Here is a 16,165-nt window from a genome sequence, read left to right on the forward strand (position 1 = left end):
CCTGCCCCAAAGCTGCACTATTGTTTCTCCACTGCTCTCCCTGGTTCCTGCATCCCCTCCCTTCCCTGATTAGCAACTGTTTAAACCTGCCCTTTGGAACTCAGGGGAGGTCAAGAAAGCTAAATGAGACCTATTTGCTACAGAGGAGAAATGCGACACAGAAAGGATTTATACCCAGGAGTCCCACAGGGTCCTGCTCCATTTCTTATTGGCGTTGATCCTGCCCTAAAGACCACATCTTTACTGAAAAAGTTTTCTGTGCGCTAATTTCCTAACACCCTTAACCCAGAGGCCACCCCTGGCGTTGTGATCTTGTGAAACTTTACTGATTTCTTCCACTTTGTACACACAGTTTCGCTCCTAAATGTGTAAGTGCTGGAGAGATGTAGGGATCAGACACCCTCGTTTTCACTCTGCAGGGTCATTTTATTAAGCATAGTTAGAAACCCTGACTAACTATGTTAGTAAGGCCAAATACTAACTCAGGTAGTCAGTGTAGGAGCATGGGTTTAGATGCATTCTTTGTTATGACTATTGATTAACATTTGTGGCTTAAAGGCTCCAGGGAGTAACATCCCCATAGGCCTTGTTTACTATAGGAAGTGTACCTACACCCAGATAGACCTTAATCTCTAACCCCCTGTGACTCAGTCTATGGGACAAGAAGGGCAAAGAAACCCAAAGACTTTCCACCCCTAAGACCCCATTGGACAAGGACTGATATAGGTAACTGAGTAAGGCCAATGGGACAAAACCACATCTTTCTGGACCCCACATTGGTAAACCCCATTTTATGGGATAAAAACCTCTATAAGACAATAGGGGGAACTCTTCTTCCCCCTCCCAGCTGTCCTGAGAGCTGTTTGCTTTCTTGTAATAAAGACTTTGCTTGCTTGATGCCTATGTGTTCACAAAGTTCATTCTTTGGCTGCGTGAACAAGAACCCGGATTCCGGTAACATCTTTGCGGCATCATTAGTAATCTGTCCAAGACTCACAGCCATAAAGAGAATTGGTTTGACTTCATGTAAAAGCTGCTAAGCTCTCTGACACCTTGCTGATCTGGATGCTTTACATTTCTGTCAGTATACAGTAGGGCTTCTCAACCTGGGCACTACTTACATTTGCAGCCGGATCATTCTTTGTTGTGGGGGACCCATCCTGTGCTATGGAGAGGAAAAGCCTATTTTTCTATGGTCTCCTAGTTCAGTGGCTGGGGCTTGCAAATCAAATGGATAAAAGATGGATTAACAGCAGAAAAATAAAACCAGTTTAATTACATACATCTGCAGAGGTTTCACAAAGAAATGAGACTCTAGAAAGTGGCCAGAGGATTGGGGTTCATTTACCCTCTTAGACTAAACAAAGAAAAGGGAGTTTGGGGTTTCTGGTCAGAGGAAGGCTAGAAGGGGAGGGGAGGAAAGGCTGGTAAATAAGGGTTGTCTTGTTGTGCAGTTAATAGTTTCTCAGATGATAAGAGTTGTCTCCAGGTGTAGCTCTTTCCTGATACAGAGACATCTTTACAAATGGAAATTTCCTTTATATATGTAAATTTCCGTTACAAATGGGGACATTTATATTTTATTTTTAGATAGTTACAGGGAGGTTCAAAAGCTTTTCTCTTGCCTCTGCTGGTTCTCAATTGTCTTTAGCTCAAAATAACCCTCTGCCAAAACAGCATATTTTGGGGTGACATCTTCCGGTGCCCTTCCACGCATTGGAGGGTGTTTTGCGACATCCTTGGCCTCCTTCCACCAGATGCCAGTTGTCCCCTCCCCCAACTGTGACAACCAAAAACATCTGCAGATGTGGCCCTAGTGGCTGACATTTGACCCCTGTTGAGAACGAGTCCCTAATAAGGATGAGTCCTGAGAAAAAGATTTGGTGGTTGCCTTTGGCGGTATATTGCCAATGACACAGCCACCACAAAACCTGAATGTTTTTCTGGCCCGTAGCCTGGCTTTAGTGTACACTTATAAATGCATGCTACTGGTGTATACCTCTGTGTGAGTTGTGAACTGAAGTTTGGCACTTGCCATCAGCCTCTACGTGGAGTAGAACATGAGCCACTGCAGCTACCAACCCACAGCACCCCTTGAGTGGAGTTCAGACTGGAGACCAGGAGTGAGGCACTCTGCTCTGGGAAAACTGGAAGAACAGGCCTTCAGATAGTCAGATATTTTTAGAAGATTTTATGTTCCCAATTCTTGCATCTCCTCATATCTAGAAAAATACTAAACTCCTTCGTGGTGATGTATGCTCCTTGTGACTGGTAGTAACCTTCAGGAGATCAGCAACAGACTTCTGTAAAATGTGTGTATGCTGCATGCACCTCTTCCTCACCTTTTCATATCCTGATATTACTCCTGGGGTGGTATTTCAGCCCAGTCTGTAGTTAAGGATAAAGAATGTCACCATCATCTGTGAATGCAGTCACCTCCAAGGGTGAGAGCTGCTGAGTCCTGCAGGCAGTGAAAACTCTGGATGCTGGCTGTGGTTGCGGAGGTGCATATCAAAGAAATGATTTCAGTGAGCCCAGGCCTCTTCCTGTTCCTTGCCCTTTGTTGCAAAAATTCCTATATATCCTAGCTCCTCCCTCACTGCCTCCAAGCGGTTTCTCAGGGCTACCTAACTAGCTTAAGTTCTAATTGTGCCCCAAATAAAACTTAAAGATTGTGTATTTTTCTAGTCGACAGAGTATTTCTTTTTCTTTTTTTCTTTTTTTCCCCCTCTGTTAATATTTCTTAAGAGTTCAATTTATTTTGATCTCATTGTTGGGCACTGGAATAAATTAGATGAAGCAGAGTTCAACCTGTGCATAAAATAGAATTTCCTTCTGAGATCGTTTTTCTCCCTCCAGAAAAGAAAGAAACCATTACCACACTAATAATGTCTGTTTACCGTCTAATGGTCAAGGTGCTTGTGATTCACAAAATACCTCGACCACTCTGCAAAACCCAGTTTGAAGGGTATTCTGATTTACTGACCTTATCTTTCTAAGTAAAGTCAGGTTAACTCAAGTGCAGTTAGACTTCTTCAACTCTTTCTGGGGTCTTAGTGGGGGCCAAGCCAGTGAGAGGTAAGCCCACCTCCTTTCTGATGGCTGGGGGCGCGGGGGGCGGGGGGGAGGGGTGGCATGTGAGTGGAGTGGCTGGGAGCAAAAGGAGGATGTGTACGCACACGTGCACCACACACAAGACAGACTTCTGTCTACACACTGCAGGTACCACATGTGACATTGCCATATCATCCACCGAAAATCTTGTCATGGTGATGGTTTCAAGCTCTCTCTCTCTCTCTCTCTCTCTCTCTCTCTCACACACACACACACACACACACACACACACAAACACAAGACAGATTTCTGCCTAGACAGTGCAGTTACTACATGTGACATTGCCTCTATCATACCACCTAAAATCTTGTCAGAGTGATGCTTTCAAGCTCAGTAGTCCTTATTTTCTTCCAGGGATGGGAAGGGAGGACCAGCCACCGTTCTAGCCACTGGTAAGGTCTGAGAGTAACATGTCTGAACCTGGGAGAGGCACAGGTGCTGGGGAAAGAAGGGAAACAGGAGCCTCTCTCTTTCTCTTATATACAGAGAAAATTGTGCGCGTGTGTGTGTGTGTGTGTGTGTGTGTGTGTAAGAGAAAAATCCAACATTGCAGAGATCTAAATTTAGTAAACCACATTAGGGGAGTTAAAGAGACTTGAAACAGGCTGTACAGTTTTAATGTTGGGCCCTGAAAGTCATTGCACATTGGCCTCTTGTGTCTTAGAAATACAGTTCCAGAATCCATTCCATAGCAACCCTAATTAATGGTACAGAGTGTTTTGAGACACTGTTAAGTGGTTACTAAGGACTGGAAGCATAGTAAAATATCACATTTCAAGTCCACTTTTTTATATCTCTAAAAACTTAAATCCCTTAACTGAGTCATGAACAAAGAAGATCAAAGAGCACTGCTCACCTCTAGTCCGACTAGGGTTCAATGGTAACCCACTGCAATCGACAGTGCACTCTGAGAGGAATTCAGGATGAAAAACAGGATGAGGCACTCTGCTCGGATGAATAGCCGCTTTAGATAGATGCATATCTTAGGAAGGATTTTAATGAATCCAGTTTCTTGCATCTTTCCATATGTAGGAAAGCACTAAAAACTTTGAGATATTTGTTCTTTGCTATTAGCAGTAATCTTTTTTTAACTGTAGTATACACATTCTTTTTTTCATATTCTTTTCCATTATGGTTTATCATAGGATATTGAATATAGTTCCCTATGGTATACAGTAGGACCTTGTTGTTTATCCATTCCATATGCAATAGCTTATAATTGCTAACCCCAACATCCCAATCCACCTCTTTCCCAAGCCCTTCCGCCCTTGGCAACCACAGGTCTGTTCTGTGTCTGTGAATCTGTTTCTGTTTTATAGATAGGTTCATTTGTGTCATATTTTAGATTCCACATATAAGTGAAATCATATATTTCTCTTTCTGGCTTACTTCTCTTAGTATGATAATCTCTAGGTCCCTCCATGTTGCTGCAAATAGCTTTATTTCATTCTCTCTCTCTCTCTTTTTTTTTTTTTTTTTGCCTGAGTAATATTCCATTGTGTATTTGTACCACATCTTCTTTATTTGTTTCTCTATTGTTGGACACTTAGGTTGCTCCATGTCTTGGCTATTATAAATAATCCTGCAATGAACATTGGGGTGCATGGATCTTTTCAAATTATGGTTTTCTCTGGATAGATGCCTCGGATGGGAATTACTGGATCATATGGTAGTTTAGTTTTGTGAGGGACCTCTATACTGTTCTCCATAGTGGTTGTACCAATTTACATTCCCACTAACAGTGTAGAAGAGTTCCCTTTTCTCCATACCTTCTCTGGCATTTGTTATTTGAAGACTTTTTGATGATGGGCGTTGTGACCAGTGAGGTGGTACCTCATTATGGTTTTGATTTGCATTTCTCTAACAATGAATGATGCTGAGCATCTTTTCATGTGTCTGTTGACCATCTGATTAGCAGCCACCTTTTACCAAGATGTGTGCTTGATTGCAGGTATTCCCTCACCAAAGTCATGTATAAACTGGCTCTGCCTCAGCCTCTCTGGAGCAGTTTCCTTATCGCTGAGAGACTGTCTCCTGGGCTGTAGTCCTCAATAAGACCCTAAAGAAAACGTAAACTCACAATCCTTATGTTGTGTGTTTTTTAATTTATTTATTAAATCACTTATCATTTAAATAAGTGGTTTTGTGAAATTATTCTCACATAGTATAATTACAGTACATAGACCTTATTGAAAACTTCTATTGGCCACCCATTTTGGCAACGAATCTCTGATGTTTGTTCATTTATTTTTGTTTTCTTTTCTTTTTTTATTTTATTATAATGAATTTATTATATTTATAGTTGTACAATGATCATCACAATCCAATTTTATAGGATTTCCATCCCACAATCCCAGCGCATCCCCCACACCCCAAACTGTCTCCTTTGGAAACCTTAAGTTTTTCAAAGTCTATGAGTCAGTATCTGTTCTGCAAAGAAGTTCATTCTGTCCTTTTTTCAGATTCCACATGTCAGTGAAAGCATTTGATGTTGGTGTCTCATTGTCTGACTGACTTCACCTAGCATGATAATTTCTAGGTCCATCCATGTTGCTAAAAATACTGGTATTTTGTTACTTTTAACGGCTGAGTAATATTCCATTGTGTATATGTACCACTTCTTCTTGCCACTCCTCTGTCAATGGACAGTTCGGTTGTTTCCATTTCTTGGCTCTTGCAAATAGTGCTGCAATGAACATTGTGGTACACGTGTCTTTTCGAGTTATGGTTTTCTCTGGATAGATGCCCAGGAGTGGGATTGCTGGATCAAATGGTAGTTCTATGTTTAGTTTTCTGAGGCATCTCCACACTGTTTTCCACAGTGGTTGCACCAATTTACAATCCCACCAACAGTGTACTAGGGTTCCTTTTTCTCCACACCCTCTCTAGCACTTATTGTTTATAGACTTTTTGATGATGGCTATTCTGGCTGGTGTAAGGTGGTACCTCATAGTGGTTTTGATTTGCATTTCTCTAATGATGAGTGATGTTGACCTTCTTTTCATGTGTTTCTCGGCCATCTGTATGTCTTCTTTGGAGAATTGTCTGTTTAGCTCTTCTGCCCATTTTTGGATGGGGTTGTTTGTTTTTTTGGTATGGAGCTGCAGAAGGTGTTTATAAATTTTGGAGATGAATCCCTTGTCAGTTGATTCATTTGCAAAGATTTTCTCCCATTCTGTGGGTTGTTTTTTCGTTTTGTTTAGGGTTTCCTTTGCTGTGCAGAAACTTTTCAGTTTGATTAGGTCCCATTTGTTTATTTTTGTTTTTACTGTCATTACTCTAAGAAGTGGATCTGAGAAGATGTTGCTGCCGTTTATGTCAGAGAATGTTTGGCCTATGTTTTCCTCTAAGAGTTTTACAGTGTCTGGTCTTATATCTAGGTCTTTAATCCATCTTGAGTTTATTTTCATGTATGGTGTTAGGGAGTGTTCTCATTTCATTCTTTTCCATGTGGCTGTCCAGTTTTCCCAGCACCACTTATTGAACAGGCTGTGTTTTTTCCAAGATGTTTGTTCATTTAGCATCTATTTACTGAACACCTCCTACATGCTGGGCACAGTTATAGGTACAAGAGATACAATAAAACAATGTTCTTGCCCTCACAAAACTTCCATTCTCATGGAGAAACTGACTATATTTATATTTATATATAAATTATTGTATACATGTAATTATAACATACTGTCATATTAAAAAATCACCAGCAAATCAGAAATATATGTGTCAGAAATTACCGAAAAGTAATTTATCAATTAAACACATTTGTGCATTTTTCCAACCCCGTGATAACAGTGCAAGGCAACTGTAGAAAAGTCTGTTTGGATTCTTATATTTATTTATTCCTCTGCGTTATTCCATCCAGCCAAGGATGTCCTCTCTATAAAGGCTACTGCCTGGGGCACATTGGATAGTTTTATTCTTTACATAATCAACAGAGTGTGTCTGAAATATGTATTATCATTAGATCTTATTTTGAAGAGATTCAAATGCAGATTAGAGGTGAGGAAAAGCACCCAACAAAGAAAAGAATCCTACAAAGTTGTGAGGGGTGATACCAGATCCCTGGGATGGACCACAATGGCTGGAGGATGCCAAAGTGGCCCCTCCCAGTTAGTATGGCTGGAGAAGATGTCCTCATTTGGATAAGGTTAGATTTGATATGGATATTGACTGATCATTAGGATTTGTAGAGACAGGAAGACAGAGGCACAGGAGGAATAGCATTCGAGATGGTGAGAACATTTGGCTAGATGGGAGGAATTGAGATTGGCTAGTAATGAGATAGAAAAAGAGTTCTTATTATATTGTTGAAGGCATTACATGCCATCATGAAACCAGAGCATCTTCCTTCTGATTTTTCAGGGATTGAGCACAACATGAACCAGAGACGCATTTTTCTTTTGTGCTTCTGAGGGCCTTCCGAGCTCTGGGATTTCACCACAGTGGTCAAGAACAAAGGGGCCCTAGAGCCAGACCACCTCGTTGAAATGTCACCTAGATAATCTTGAGCAAGTTATTAACTTCATCGTTAAAATGGGGTAAAGAAAAAATTAGCATCAGTGTTCCCATGTGGCTCCGTGGGTTAAGGATCCAGCGTTGTCACTGCAGTAGCTCAGGTTGCTGCTGGGGCATGGGTTCAGTCCCTGGCCCAAGAACTTCCACATGCCACAAAGGCAGCCAAAATAAATAAATAGATAAATAGATAAAATAATAATAATTAGCATCTATCTCAGAAGGGTTTTTGAATATTACATAGGTTAACACACTCATGGTGTTTAGAAACAGTGCCTGGCACACTGTGTGCCATACATCTTAGCGCTAGTTATTATTCTTTGAATTGGCTGTTCTCTGCCACTCCTCCTCCCCATTGCCCATGAAATTTATCTTCTAAGATTTAAAGCAGGAAGACAACATGATGAAAGTGACACGTTGGAAAAATGAACTGGTAGCAGAGCACCCAGCAGATGGAGAAGAAAAGAAAGATATTCTTGCTTCAGAACAAGAAGAGGCTTGTTTTCAGTTCTAAAAAGCCATCAGTGAACATCTTGACCAAATAACTTTGTCAGTACTTTTTTCTCTTCTGCTCTTAATGCTTTTCCATGGCCCTTAAAAGTACCATAGGATACATACTTTTCCATCTGCAGTCAGCTCTGATCTACCACTGAGCATAAAGTCCATTCTAAGTATTTCATAGACCTTTAAAAAGTTCTTTTTCAGTCTTGTGAGCAAAAAATCTCTTGCAGAAGTCTTTAAGAGAGGAAAGGAATCCAGCCCAGAAGTTTTGGATCAGTTCAATTTACCTTTTATATAATCTCCAAAAGTACCAAGAGTACTTTCTCATTGTTCAGTGCCACTGGTTCTCAGGAGAACAAAGCAGAGGCTTCATGGTGAACAATGCTATTTCCTTAAATTCTTAATTCTCTTGTCTATTTTCCCTCTCCCTTATGTTCACCATGATGCTATCGGGTCACAGTAGTAGAGTCTATGAGTACTCAACCAGAAATGCCACAGATGGGAAAGAAATTGTTGAATACATTACTAAATTTACAATAGGTGGGCACTTTTCTTTAGAGAGTAAGTCAGCATATTTTTGAAATTAATTAGGATCTAATATTTGAGTATCCTTCATGTATGCTGTCTATTATAGTCAACTTCTGCATAGACATATGGGGTCAGATAAGCAGGAATAAACCATAGTTCTCTGGTTCTTATCCTCACCTGCTGTTGAAAGCCCTACAACTCCCTGCAAAATTCTCTCTATCTAGGGGGTGCTCATATGTATTATCTACAGTCTCTGCCCTGCCCCATCGCATCTGCCATTTTCTTCTTCTTCTTCTTCTTCTTTTTTTACCTAGCACCATTTGGTGCTGGTGATCTCCACTGCTGAGGTGTTTATGATGGGGCTCTTGTGTGTGGCTCTGGTGCCTCATCTTCCTGGTTGCCCCTAATGGTAAAAAGGGTGCAGTCATCTTGGAAACTGGGATGAGCCACTGTTCTTTTGTATAGGGTGCCGAGGCAGGAGAATGTTGAGTCTCTCCAGTTTTTGTTACATGTTGTGACATAAATCCCAAAGGGGTGTTCCCCTACACCTGGTGTCTATTGTGTTTTTAGTAAAAATTGCTTCTCAAATTTTAAAATCTGATGTCCCCATCCCATGGCTAGACTTAAAGACAAATTTTGAGCACCACACATAAAATGCTGCTTTGCAACCAGGCCCGCCTGCAGAATTCTCTCTTTTGAAATGAGTTTCCCTCAGGAAGTTTCTTGGTCCCAGATGATAGCACTATTTGGGTAAATCTGGGACTCCAATACATTTATGTATTTTTGAGTATCCTACCCTTACTGAAGTGTTGTAACATAAGCATTAACCAATTTTTGTTTTAATTTCAAGCAGTCTTACAGAATTATGAGATTTGTAGCTGTGATTATGGTGAAAATTTATTGAATTCAGCTGATTTTTGCAATTTCATTCCATCTTAGAAAAGCTGTCTTTAAGAAAGACAAGTACTGTATGATATCACTTATATGTGGGACATAAAAAAGTGAAACCTATAAAAAGCAAAGAGTAAAATGGTGCTTACTAGGGGCTAAAGGCTGGGGGATAAAATTATGGTGTTTTAGGGCACAAACTTATAATGAGCAGTAAAGAAGCCATGGTGACCTAATGCACAGTATAAAATATGGATAATAATATTGTACTATAATTGTATAATGTGATAAATATTGTTACATTGGCAATATTAGAATATAAATGTTTCCAAGTTACACGTTGTATACCTTAACCACATACAATTTTGCACATCAAAATAATCACATTTATTCATTACAACAAATTTAATAAAGTAAAATCATATGAAAGTTTCAAAAAAAAGAAAAGCTCTATCTTGTTTGTATCTTTAGGTCATTTTATTTTCAAAGAAAATTACTATGAAGCAAAACTGTCATGTAGAGCTTCCAAACTGAACTTCAGAATCAATTTATAATGATTCTTGTGTTTTATTTTCTGTAAAAAATTAAGAGTAAAGTTCACTGAGGGCAGGCCCAGTGTTCTTTTCATCTTCTTAACCCAGGGCTTAGCATAATGCGGAGAAGGCACACAATGAGTGTTGCCTTCATTGATTACTCGATTGGGGACATTAATATTGGAAAACTAGAGAAGTTGGATCAACAGGGCATGATTGTTTTGAGTCAGTCCATTCCTACAAAATGTTTGTGTGTCTCTGATAAAAGCTTCTACATGCTTCAAGGTTTATTTGCAATATCCCTTGCACTCAAACATTTCCCCTATTCATTCAAAAATATTTCTTTTTTGAAAATATATTTTTCACAAGTAAAATGATGAAGTCTTTGGTCTTACTGGAAATGCAAGTAAAGACATTTACCATGGCTATGAAATGCAGATGAAATGTCAATCTTGATTGAATTATATGTTTGTAGATAAGTATAACGACCCGGTTTGCCAACTCATTCTGTGTCCTGACTCCTTCCTGACCTGGTTGGGAACTTTGCGTAAAGTGGAGCTTTATCTCTTATTAATTCCAGAGATGACAGACATGGGATTTCATTGTCTAGTTAGGGGAAGCTGCATTCTCTGATTAGATGCCTTGCCCTTTTTGAAGCTTTGATTTATTGGGGCAGAGCAAGCACTGACTTTTCTATGTGCTGAAAGGAAACTAGGGTGAGGAATAACTCATGGTTCTCTCTTTGCAGCTGGAAAAAAAAATAAAGGTTATTTTCATTATATTGCTATAGAAACTGTTCAAAAACAAAAGAAATACCCTGTAATAAGTAGAAGCCCAAAGAATGACATGCAGTTAACTTTAAAAAAAATTGTTAAAAATCATATTTTAAAGCAGATTGGCCCTTCCGAACTCTTATCTTAATTTCTCAGTGAAGGCTGTCTCTTCCCATTTCCATCTAGGCTGTGCAGAACAGCATTTCTGCAGATCCTAGGCAAGTGACATTTGCCAAAACAAAGCGTGGGTGGAAGGCAGCAGGAGAGAACTGGCTGGTAGAACTTTCTACCTGGGAAAATGCTCCCAAAGAGGGACCCAAAACAGAAGTGCTCAGGAAAAAGTCCTCAGCTATCCACAAAAGTAAAAGGGTAGCAAACCTTAGGAAATTGATCCCTCTCTTTAGACATACTAGGAAAGCCTCCCAGAATTGGAGTATTTTCTCTGATAGAGTCAAGTCTACATTTCCCTGTCTGAGCCTACCAAGACTTGATTTAATCATCTGAGTGTGCAAACCCTCCCAGTCTCCTGGATAATTCCAAATTCCAACCCCAGCTCCTAGAGTCAAGGGTAAGTAAGATTTCAAGGTCTTGAGAAGGGAGCCAGGTGAACAGGAGGAATGGAGTCTTGGTGGATGAGTCAGGGCAGGTTTAAGAGCATTCTAAGCACAGAAGAGTGGCAGGGACAGGGGGCTGGAGGCAGGAAATTTGGGATATGTTTGCAGAATGGTAAGTCCCCTGGTTTAATAACAGGTAGCATTTTTAGGTGTTTGTGGTCTGCCAGGTACTAACTCACTTATTTGTCCAGACCACATTGTACAAGAGATACTTTTGCTCTCACCATTTTCTATATGAAAAAATCCAATGACTCAGCCAAGGCAGTGCAGTTGGACAGTGGCAGAGCTAGTGTTGGACTCTCAGTCGGTCAGATCCAGAGCATGATCTGTCCTCAGTGTTATCTGTAACCTTTCAGCCATGACCCAGGAGAGGTCCTTCCTCAGAGGAGAGAGGGCAGTAAAGAATAACAGATAATCTGGAAATTGTTGAGCACTCAGCCTCTTTTTCTAACAGCTTGCCACGGGAATATAGTAACTGCCCTTCACATCCAAACAGTCTGAAAACCAAGCTCATTGTTGCCTCTGTCTTCCCAGGCAACCCTCGCCTGGCAATTGGTATCCAGGGTACAGCATCATCACCTGCACTCTGGTACCCAGGCCAGGACCCTCCCTCAGCATCCTCCTCCTCTCTAAGCCTCTCTCTGTCCTTTTCTGACAGTCCAGCTGCTGCTGCTTTGCTTCCCACCATCAACAGTAACATCTGGGTTGGTACAACTACCCGCACACAGAAGTGCCCTTCTCTCTCTGTCCTCTGGGCCCCCAGTGCATCCAACAGAGGTCAGCTAGAATATTTTCAGAAACCAGGGCTCCAGTTATATCACCCTCCTCAAAACCCCATGACTCTGACTCCTTGCAGAATTGCCCCCAAATCCTGTTAGACCTCTTCAGCCTGGCTTTTGCCCTTCACGATGAGGTCCCAACCTACCTTTCCAGCCTTAGCTTGTTCTCATCTCCTCACTGATGTTAAATTTCTGAGACCACTGACCAGACTTTCCTGTGACCTGCTTTCCATGTTCTGGCTTCCACTTCACCCCTTGTTAATGGAATGTCCCCTGCCTGAAACACCCCATCCCACTTCTTAAAACCAGTCCTCTTCTCCCAGGTCAAATCACTTATCCTCATGCAGGCTCCCCCATAGCGTTTTGCTTATAGCTTAGCCCTCAGATCTCCAATTCCCTGTGTGATGCCGCAGACTTTTGGATTTAAGTCATCTTCCCCAATGAGATGACGAGCCTTTAGTGGTAGAAAACACTGCCTCACTCATCAGTGTGATCCCACTACTTACAATCTGTTCACTGAAACGATGCTGAAATGAAGACATACTCACCTGGTCCTGAGTAGAGGCTCCATTGGAGAATGGACTTGATGGGTCCCTTTTCCGGACCAGAGGCTCATCCTTGGTCATAGATCATATCTTGCCAGAGCAGATGGGTATCAGGTGGGACCTTCCAAGGGCTTAGAGATTACCTCCCAGGATGCAAGAGCAAAGGCCAGACCCCTGTTTTTTTTTTTATTTTTTTCTTGGCCACCCCACAGCATATGGAGTTTCCGGGCTAGGGATCTGATCCGAGACCCAGTTGTGACCTCTGCTGAAGCTACATCAGTGCTGCATCCTTAACCCACTGTGTCTGGTCAGGGATCAAACTAGCGTCCTGGTGTTGTAGAGACACCGCCAATCCTGCTATGCCACAGCAGGATTGAGTAAGGTTAATTCTTTACTATCCAACAACCTAAAATATTACAAAATATATGAGCCCTCATTTTTTGAGCACTTCAAAGACCTGACAAAATAACCAGATGACAGCCAAAATTAAGTGAAGCCAGGTCCCAGAGAGGCAAGGGTTTCCCACACCCCTGCTGTGAGGACAGTTACTAGTCCTGGTGGTTTGTCCCTCTGGCCGCAAAGGTGTGGGAAACAAGATCAAGCCTAAGATGGGAAATATACTAGCAGATGCTTCTCTCTTCAGGCTGGCACCTCTAAGGGAAAAGGCAAATCAGAACGATTCAGGTCCCATCCTCCTCCAAGAGAAGGTGAGGAGCGTTACCTTGGCCCCAAGCAGTGATGGAAGGAGGGAGCCTAAGACTTGAAAGTTGATCGTGACACAGATTTGCAGCCCCAACTACCAGATTCTCAGGCTATGAATTTTAAGCTGGCCTCAAACTGGTGTTCTCTCCAAGCACCTGGCAGAAGTAAATTCCAGTCCTCTCCAGAGGAATGCACCTTCTTCCCAGGTCTCAAAGAATTCTCACAAAGAATCTTCTGAAGGAAATGATCATCATGGAGTAAAAGATATCTAAGCACAGAAGGATGTCACACATGAGGGTAAGACCCAGCAGAATAGAAACAGACACACCAATACTTCAGATATTGGAGGTATCAGAGAGATGATAAAACAGCTATGCTTCCTATGTTTATTTTTATTTATTTATTATTTATTTATTTATTTTGTCTTTTTAGGGCTACATCCACGACATTTGGAGGTTCCCAAGCTAGGGGGTGAATCGGAGCTTTAGCTGCCGGCCTACACCACAGCTACAGCTTAATGGGTTCTGAGCTGTGTCTGTGACCTACACCACAGCTCACGGCAACGCCGGATCCTTAACCCACTGAGTGAGGCCAGGGATCAAACCCAAATCCTTGTGGATACTAGTCAGGTTCATTACTGCTGAGCCACAACAGAACTCCTGCTTCCTATGTTTAAAGAAGTTAAAACCGTAATTACTACAAAGGATATTAGGAGAGCTTAGAAAAATGAGTCTACATTTTAGACTTTTCTAAGATTGGCACCTCTTCACATAATACCCACATACACATAGACAATAAAGAAAAATCATCCATCTTCTAGAAATGTTTACAGAGCTGTGAATGAACTAGGTTGGCTCTAGTCAAAAGTACAAAACTTTGATCCTTTAAACAAAAAGGTGGAAATTTGATGATTCATGTCACTCAGTGCTATGTCAAAAAGAAATGTAAATATAGCTATTCCTCACTCAGTCTGCCTCATTTTAAAAAATAAAATGAAAATTGGGTCTACCATTTTGGGGCCTTGGAAAAATGATTTACTCTCTTTAAGTCTCAGTTTTCTGTGAAATGATAGCAAAGACTCAAGTTTTTAGTAAAATCAGGATGAGAATAATATTGATTCAAAGAAACATCATAAGGAATAAATGAGAAAATGCATGTAAAGTACTTAGCACACCTGACAAAGAAAAATCCATCCATACATGCAGCCTTCTTCCTAAAAAGGAAGACTTAAAACCTTATCCTTGTTTAAAAGAGGATAAATCATGATGCAACTATTCACTTAAGTGTATGACATGGCGTTCCTTTGAAAAGAGGTATATCTAAGATACATTAGTGAAAATAGTCCTTTATTCCTGAATGGACGTGTCTGCCACAGAAACAGGAAGCAAAGCTGGTGGGAACAGTGTTTACAAGTTTTTACTTTGTGAGGCCATTATGTTCTATTTCCATTTCCTTCCCTTGTCTTACTTTCCCTTTCCCTTTGATCTCTGTATCTCTCTACTCAGTGAGCATGGAAACCAGTTGGTCACATCACATCCTCAGCAAAATGACACCTCAAACATGTGAAAATGATTTTATTACATTTTCTCTGTTGTTAAAGTTGAGTAAATCAATTCATTTAAACGCTTCACTTGGTCAGAGTTTTCCAAAGCTGTAATCATCACTCTTTGAGAACTTGGGCATGTCTGATCATATCCCACTTAAGTGTGGAGCCTGAGGAAAATTATTTCTTATTATAGTTGATTTACAATGTTGTGCCAATTTCTGCTATACAGCAAAGTGATTTACTCTCTTTAAGTCTCAGTTAAAGAGAGTAAATATCTTTCAAAATTAAAATATCAGTTAAAATATCCTTTTTATATTCTTTTTCGTCATGGTCTATCCCAGGAGGTTGGATATAATTCCCTGTGCTATACAGTAGGACCTCATTGTTTATCCATTCTAAATGTAATAGTTTTCATCAACTAACCCCCAAACTCCCAGTCCATCCCATTCCCTCCCCCTCCCCCTTGGCAACCACAAGTCTATTCTCTATGACTCTGAGTTTGTTTCTGTTTTATAGATAGGTTCATTTGTACCATATTTTAGACTCCACATATAAGTGATATCATTATGGTATTTGTCTTTCTCTTTCTGATTTACTTCACTTAGTATGAGACTCTCCAGTTGCATCCATGTTGCTGCAAACGTCATTATTTCATTCTTTGTTATGACTGAGTAGTATTCCGTTGCATATATGTACCACATCTTCTTAATCCTAGGGAGACATTTTATCCAGTGATGGTCTCAATTCATTAGAAGATGAATTTCCTGCTCCTGCTTGTGTTTCCTAATCCAGTCTCATGTCTGCTTTTATTCTTTCAGGGGTTGGCAACTGAAAGAATTTGGACTACAGGCTAAGCTCATCCTCTGCCTGTTTTTGTTAATAAAGGTTTATTGAAACATAGTCACACGCATCAATTAAGTATTGCCTGTGGCTGCTTTCTTGCTCCATCCGAAGAGTTGTGTAGTTGGGATAAAGACCTTATGGTCCACAAAAGCCTATGTTCTTTACCATCTGGCTTATGGCAGGAAAAGTTTGCTGATCCCTTGTTTAAAATGTTACTGTCCTGGGAGTTCCCATTGTGGCTCAGCCATTACGAACCCAACTAGTATCTGTGAGGACGTGGGTTTGAT

This window comes from Sus scrofa, chromosome 1 (assembly GCF_000003025.6).
Source record: "Sus scrofa isolate TJ Tabasco breed Duroc chromosome 1, Sscrofa11.1, whole genome shotgun sequence".
Classification (NCBI taxonomy): domain Eukaryota; kingdom Metazoa; phylum Chordata; class Mammalia; order Artiodactyla; family Suidae; genus Sus; species Sus scrofa.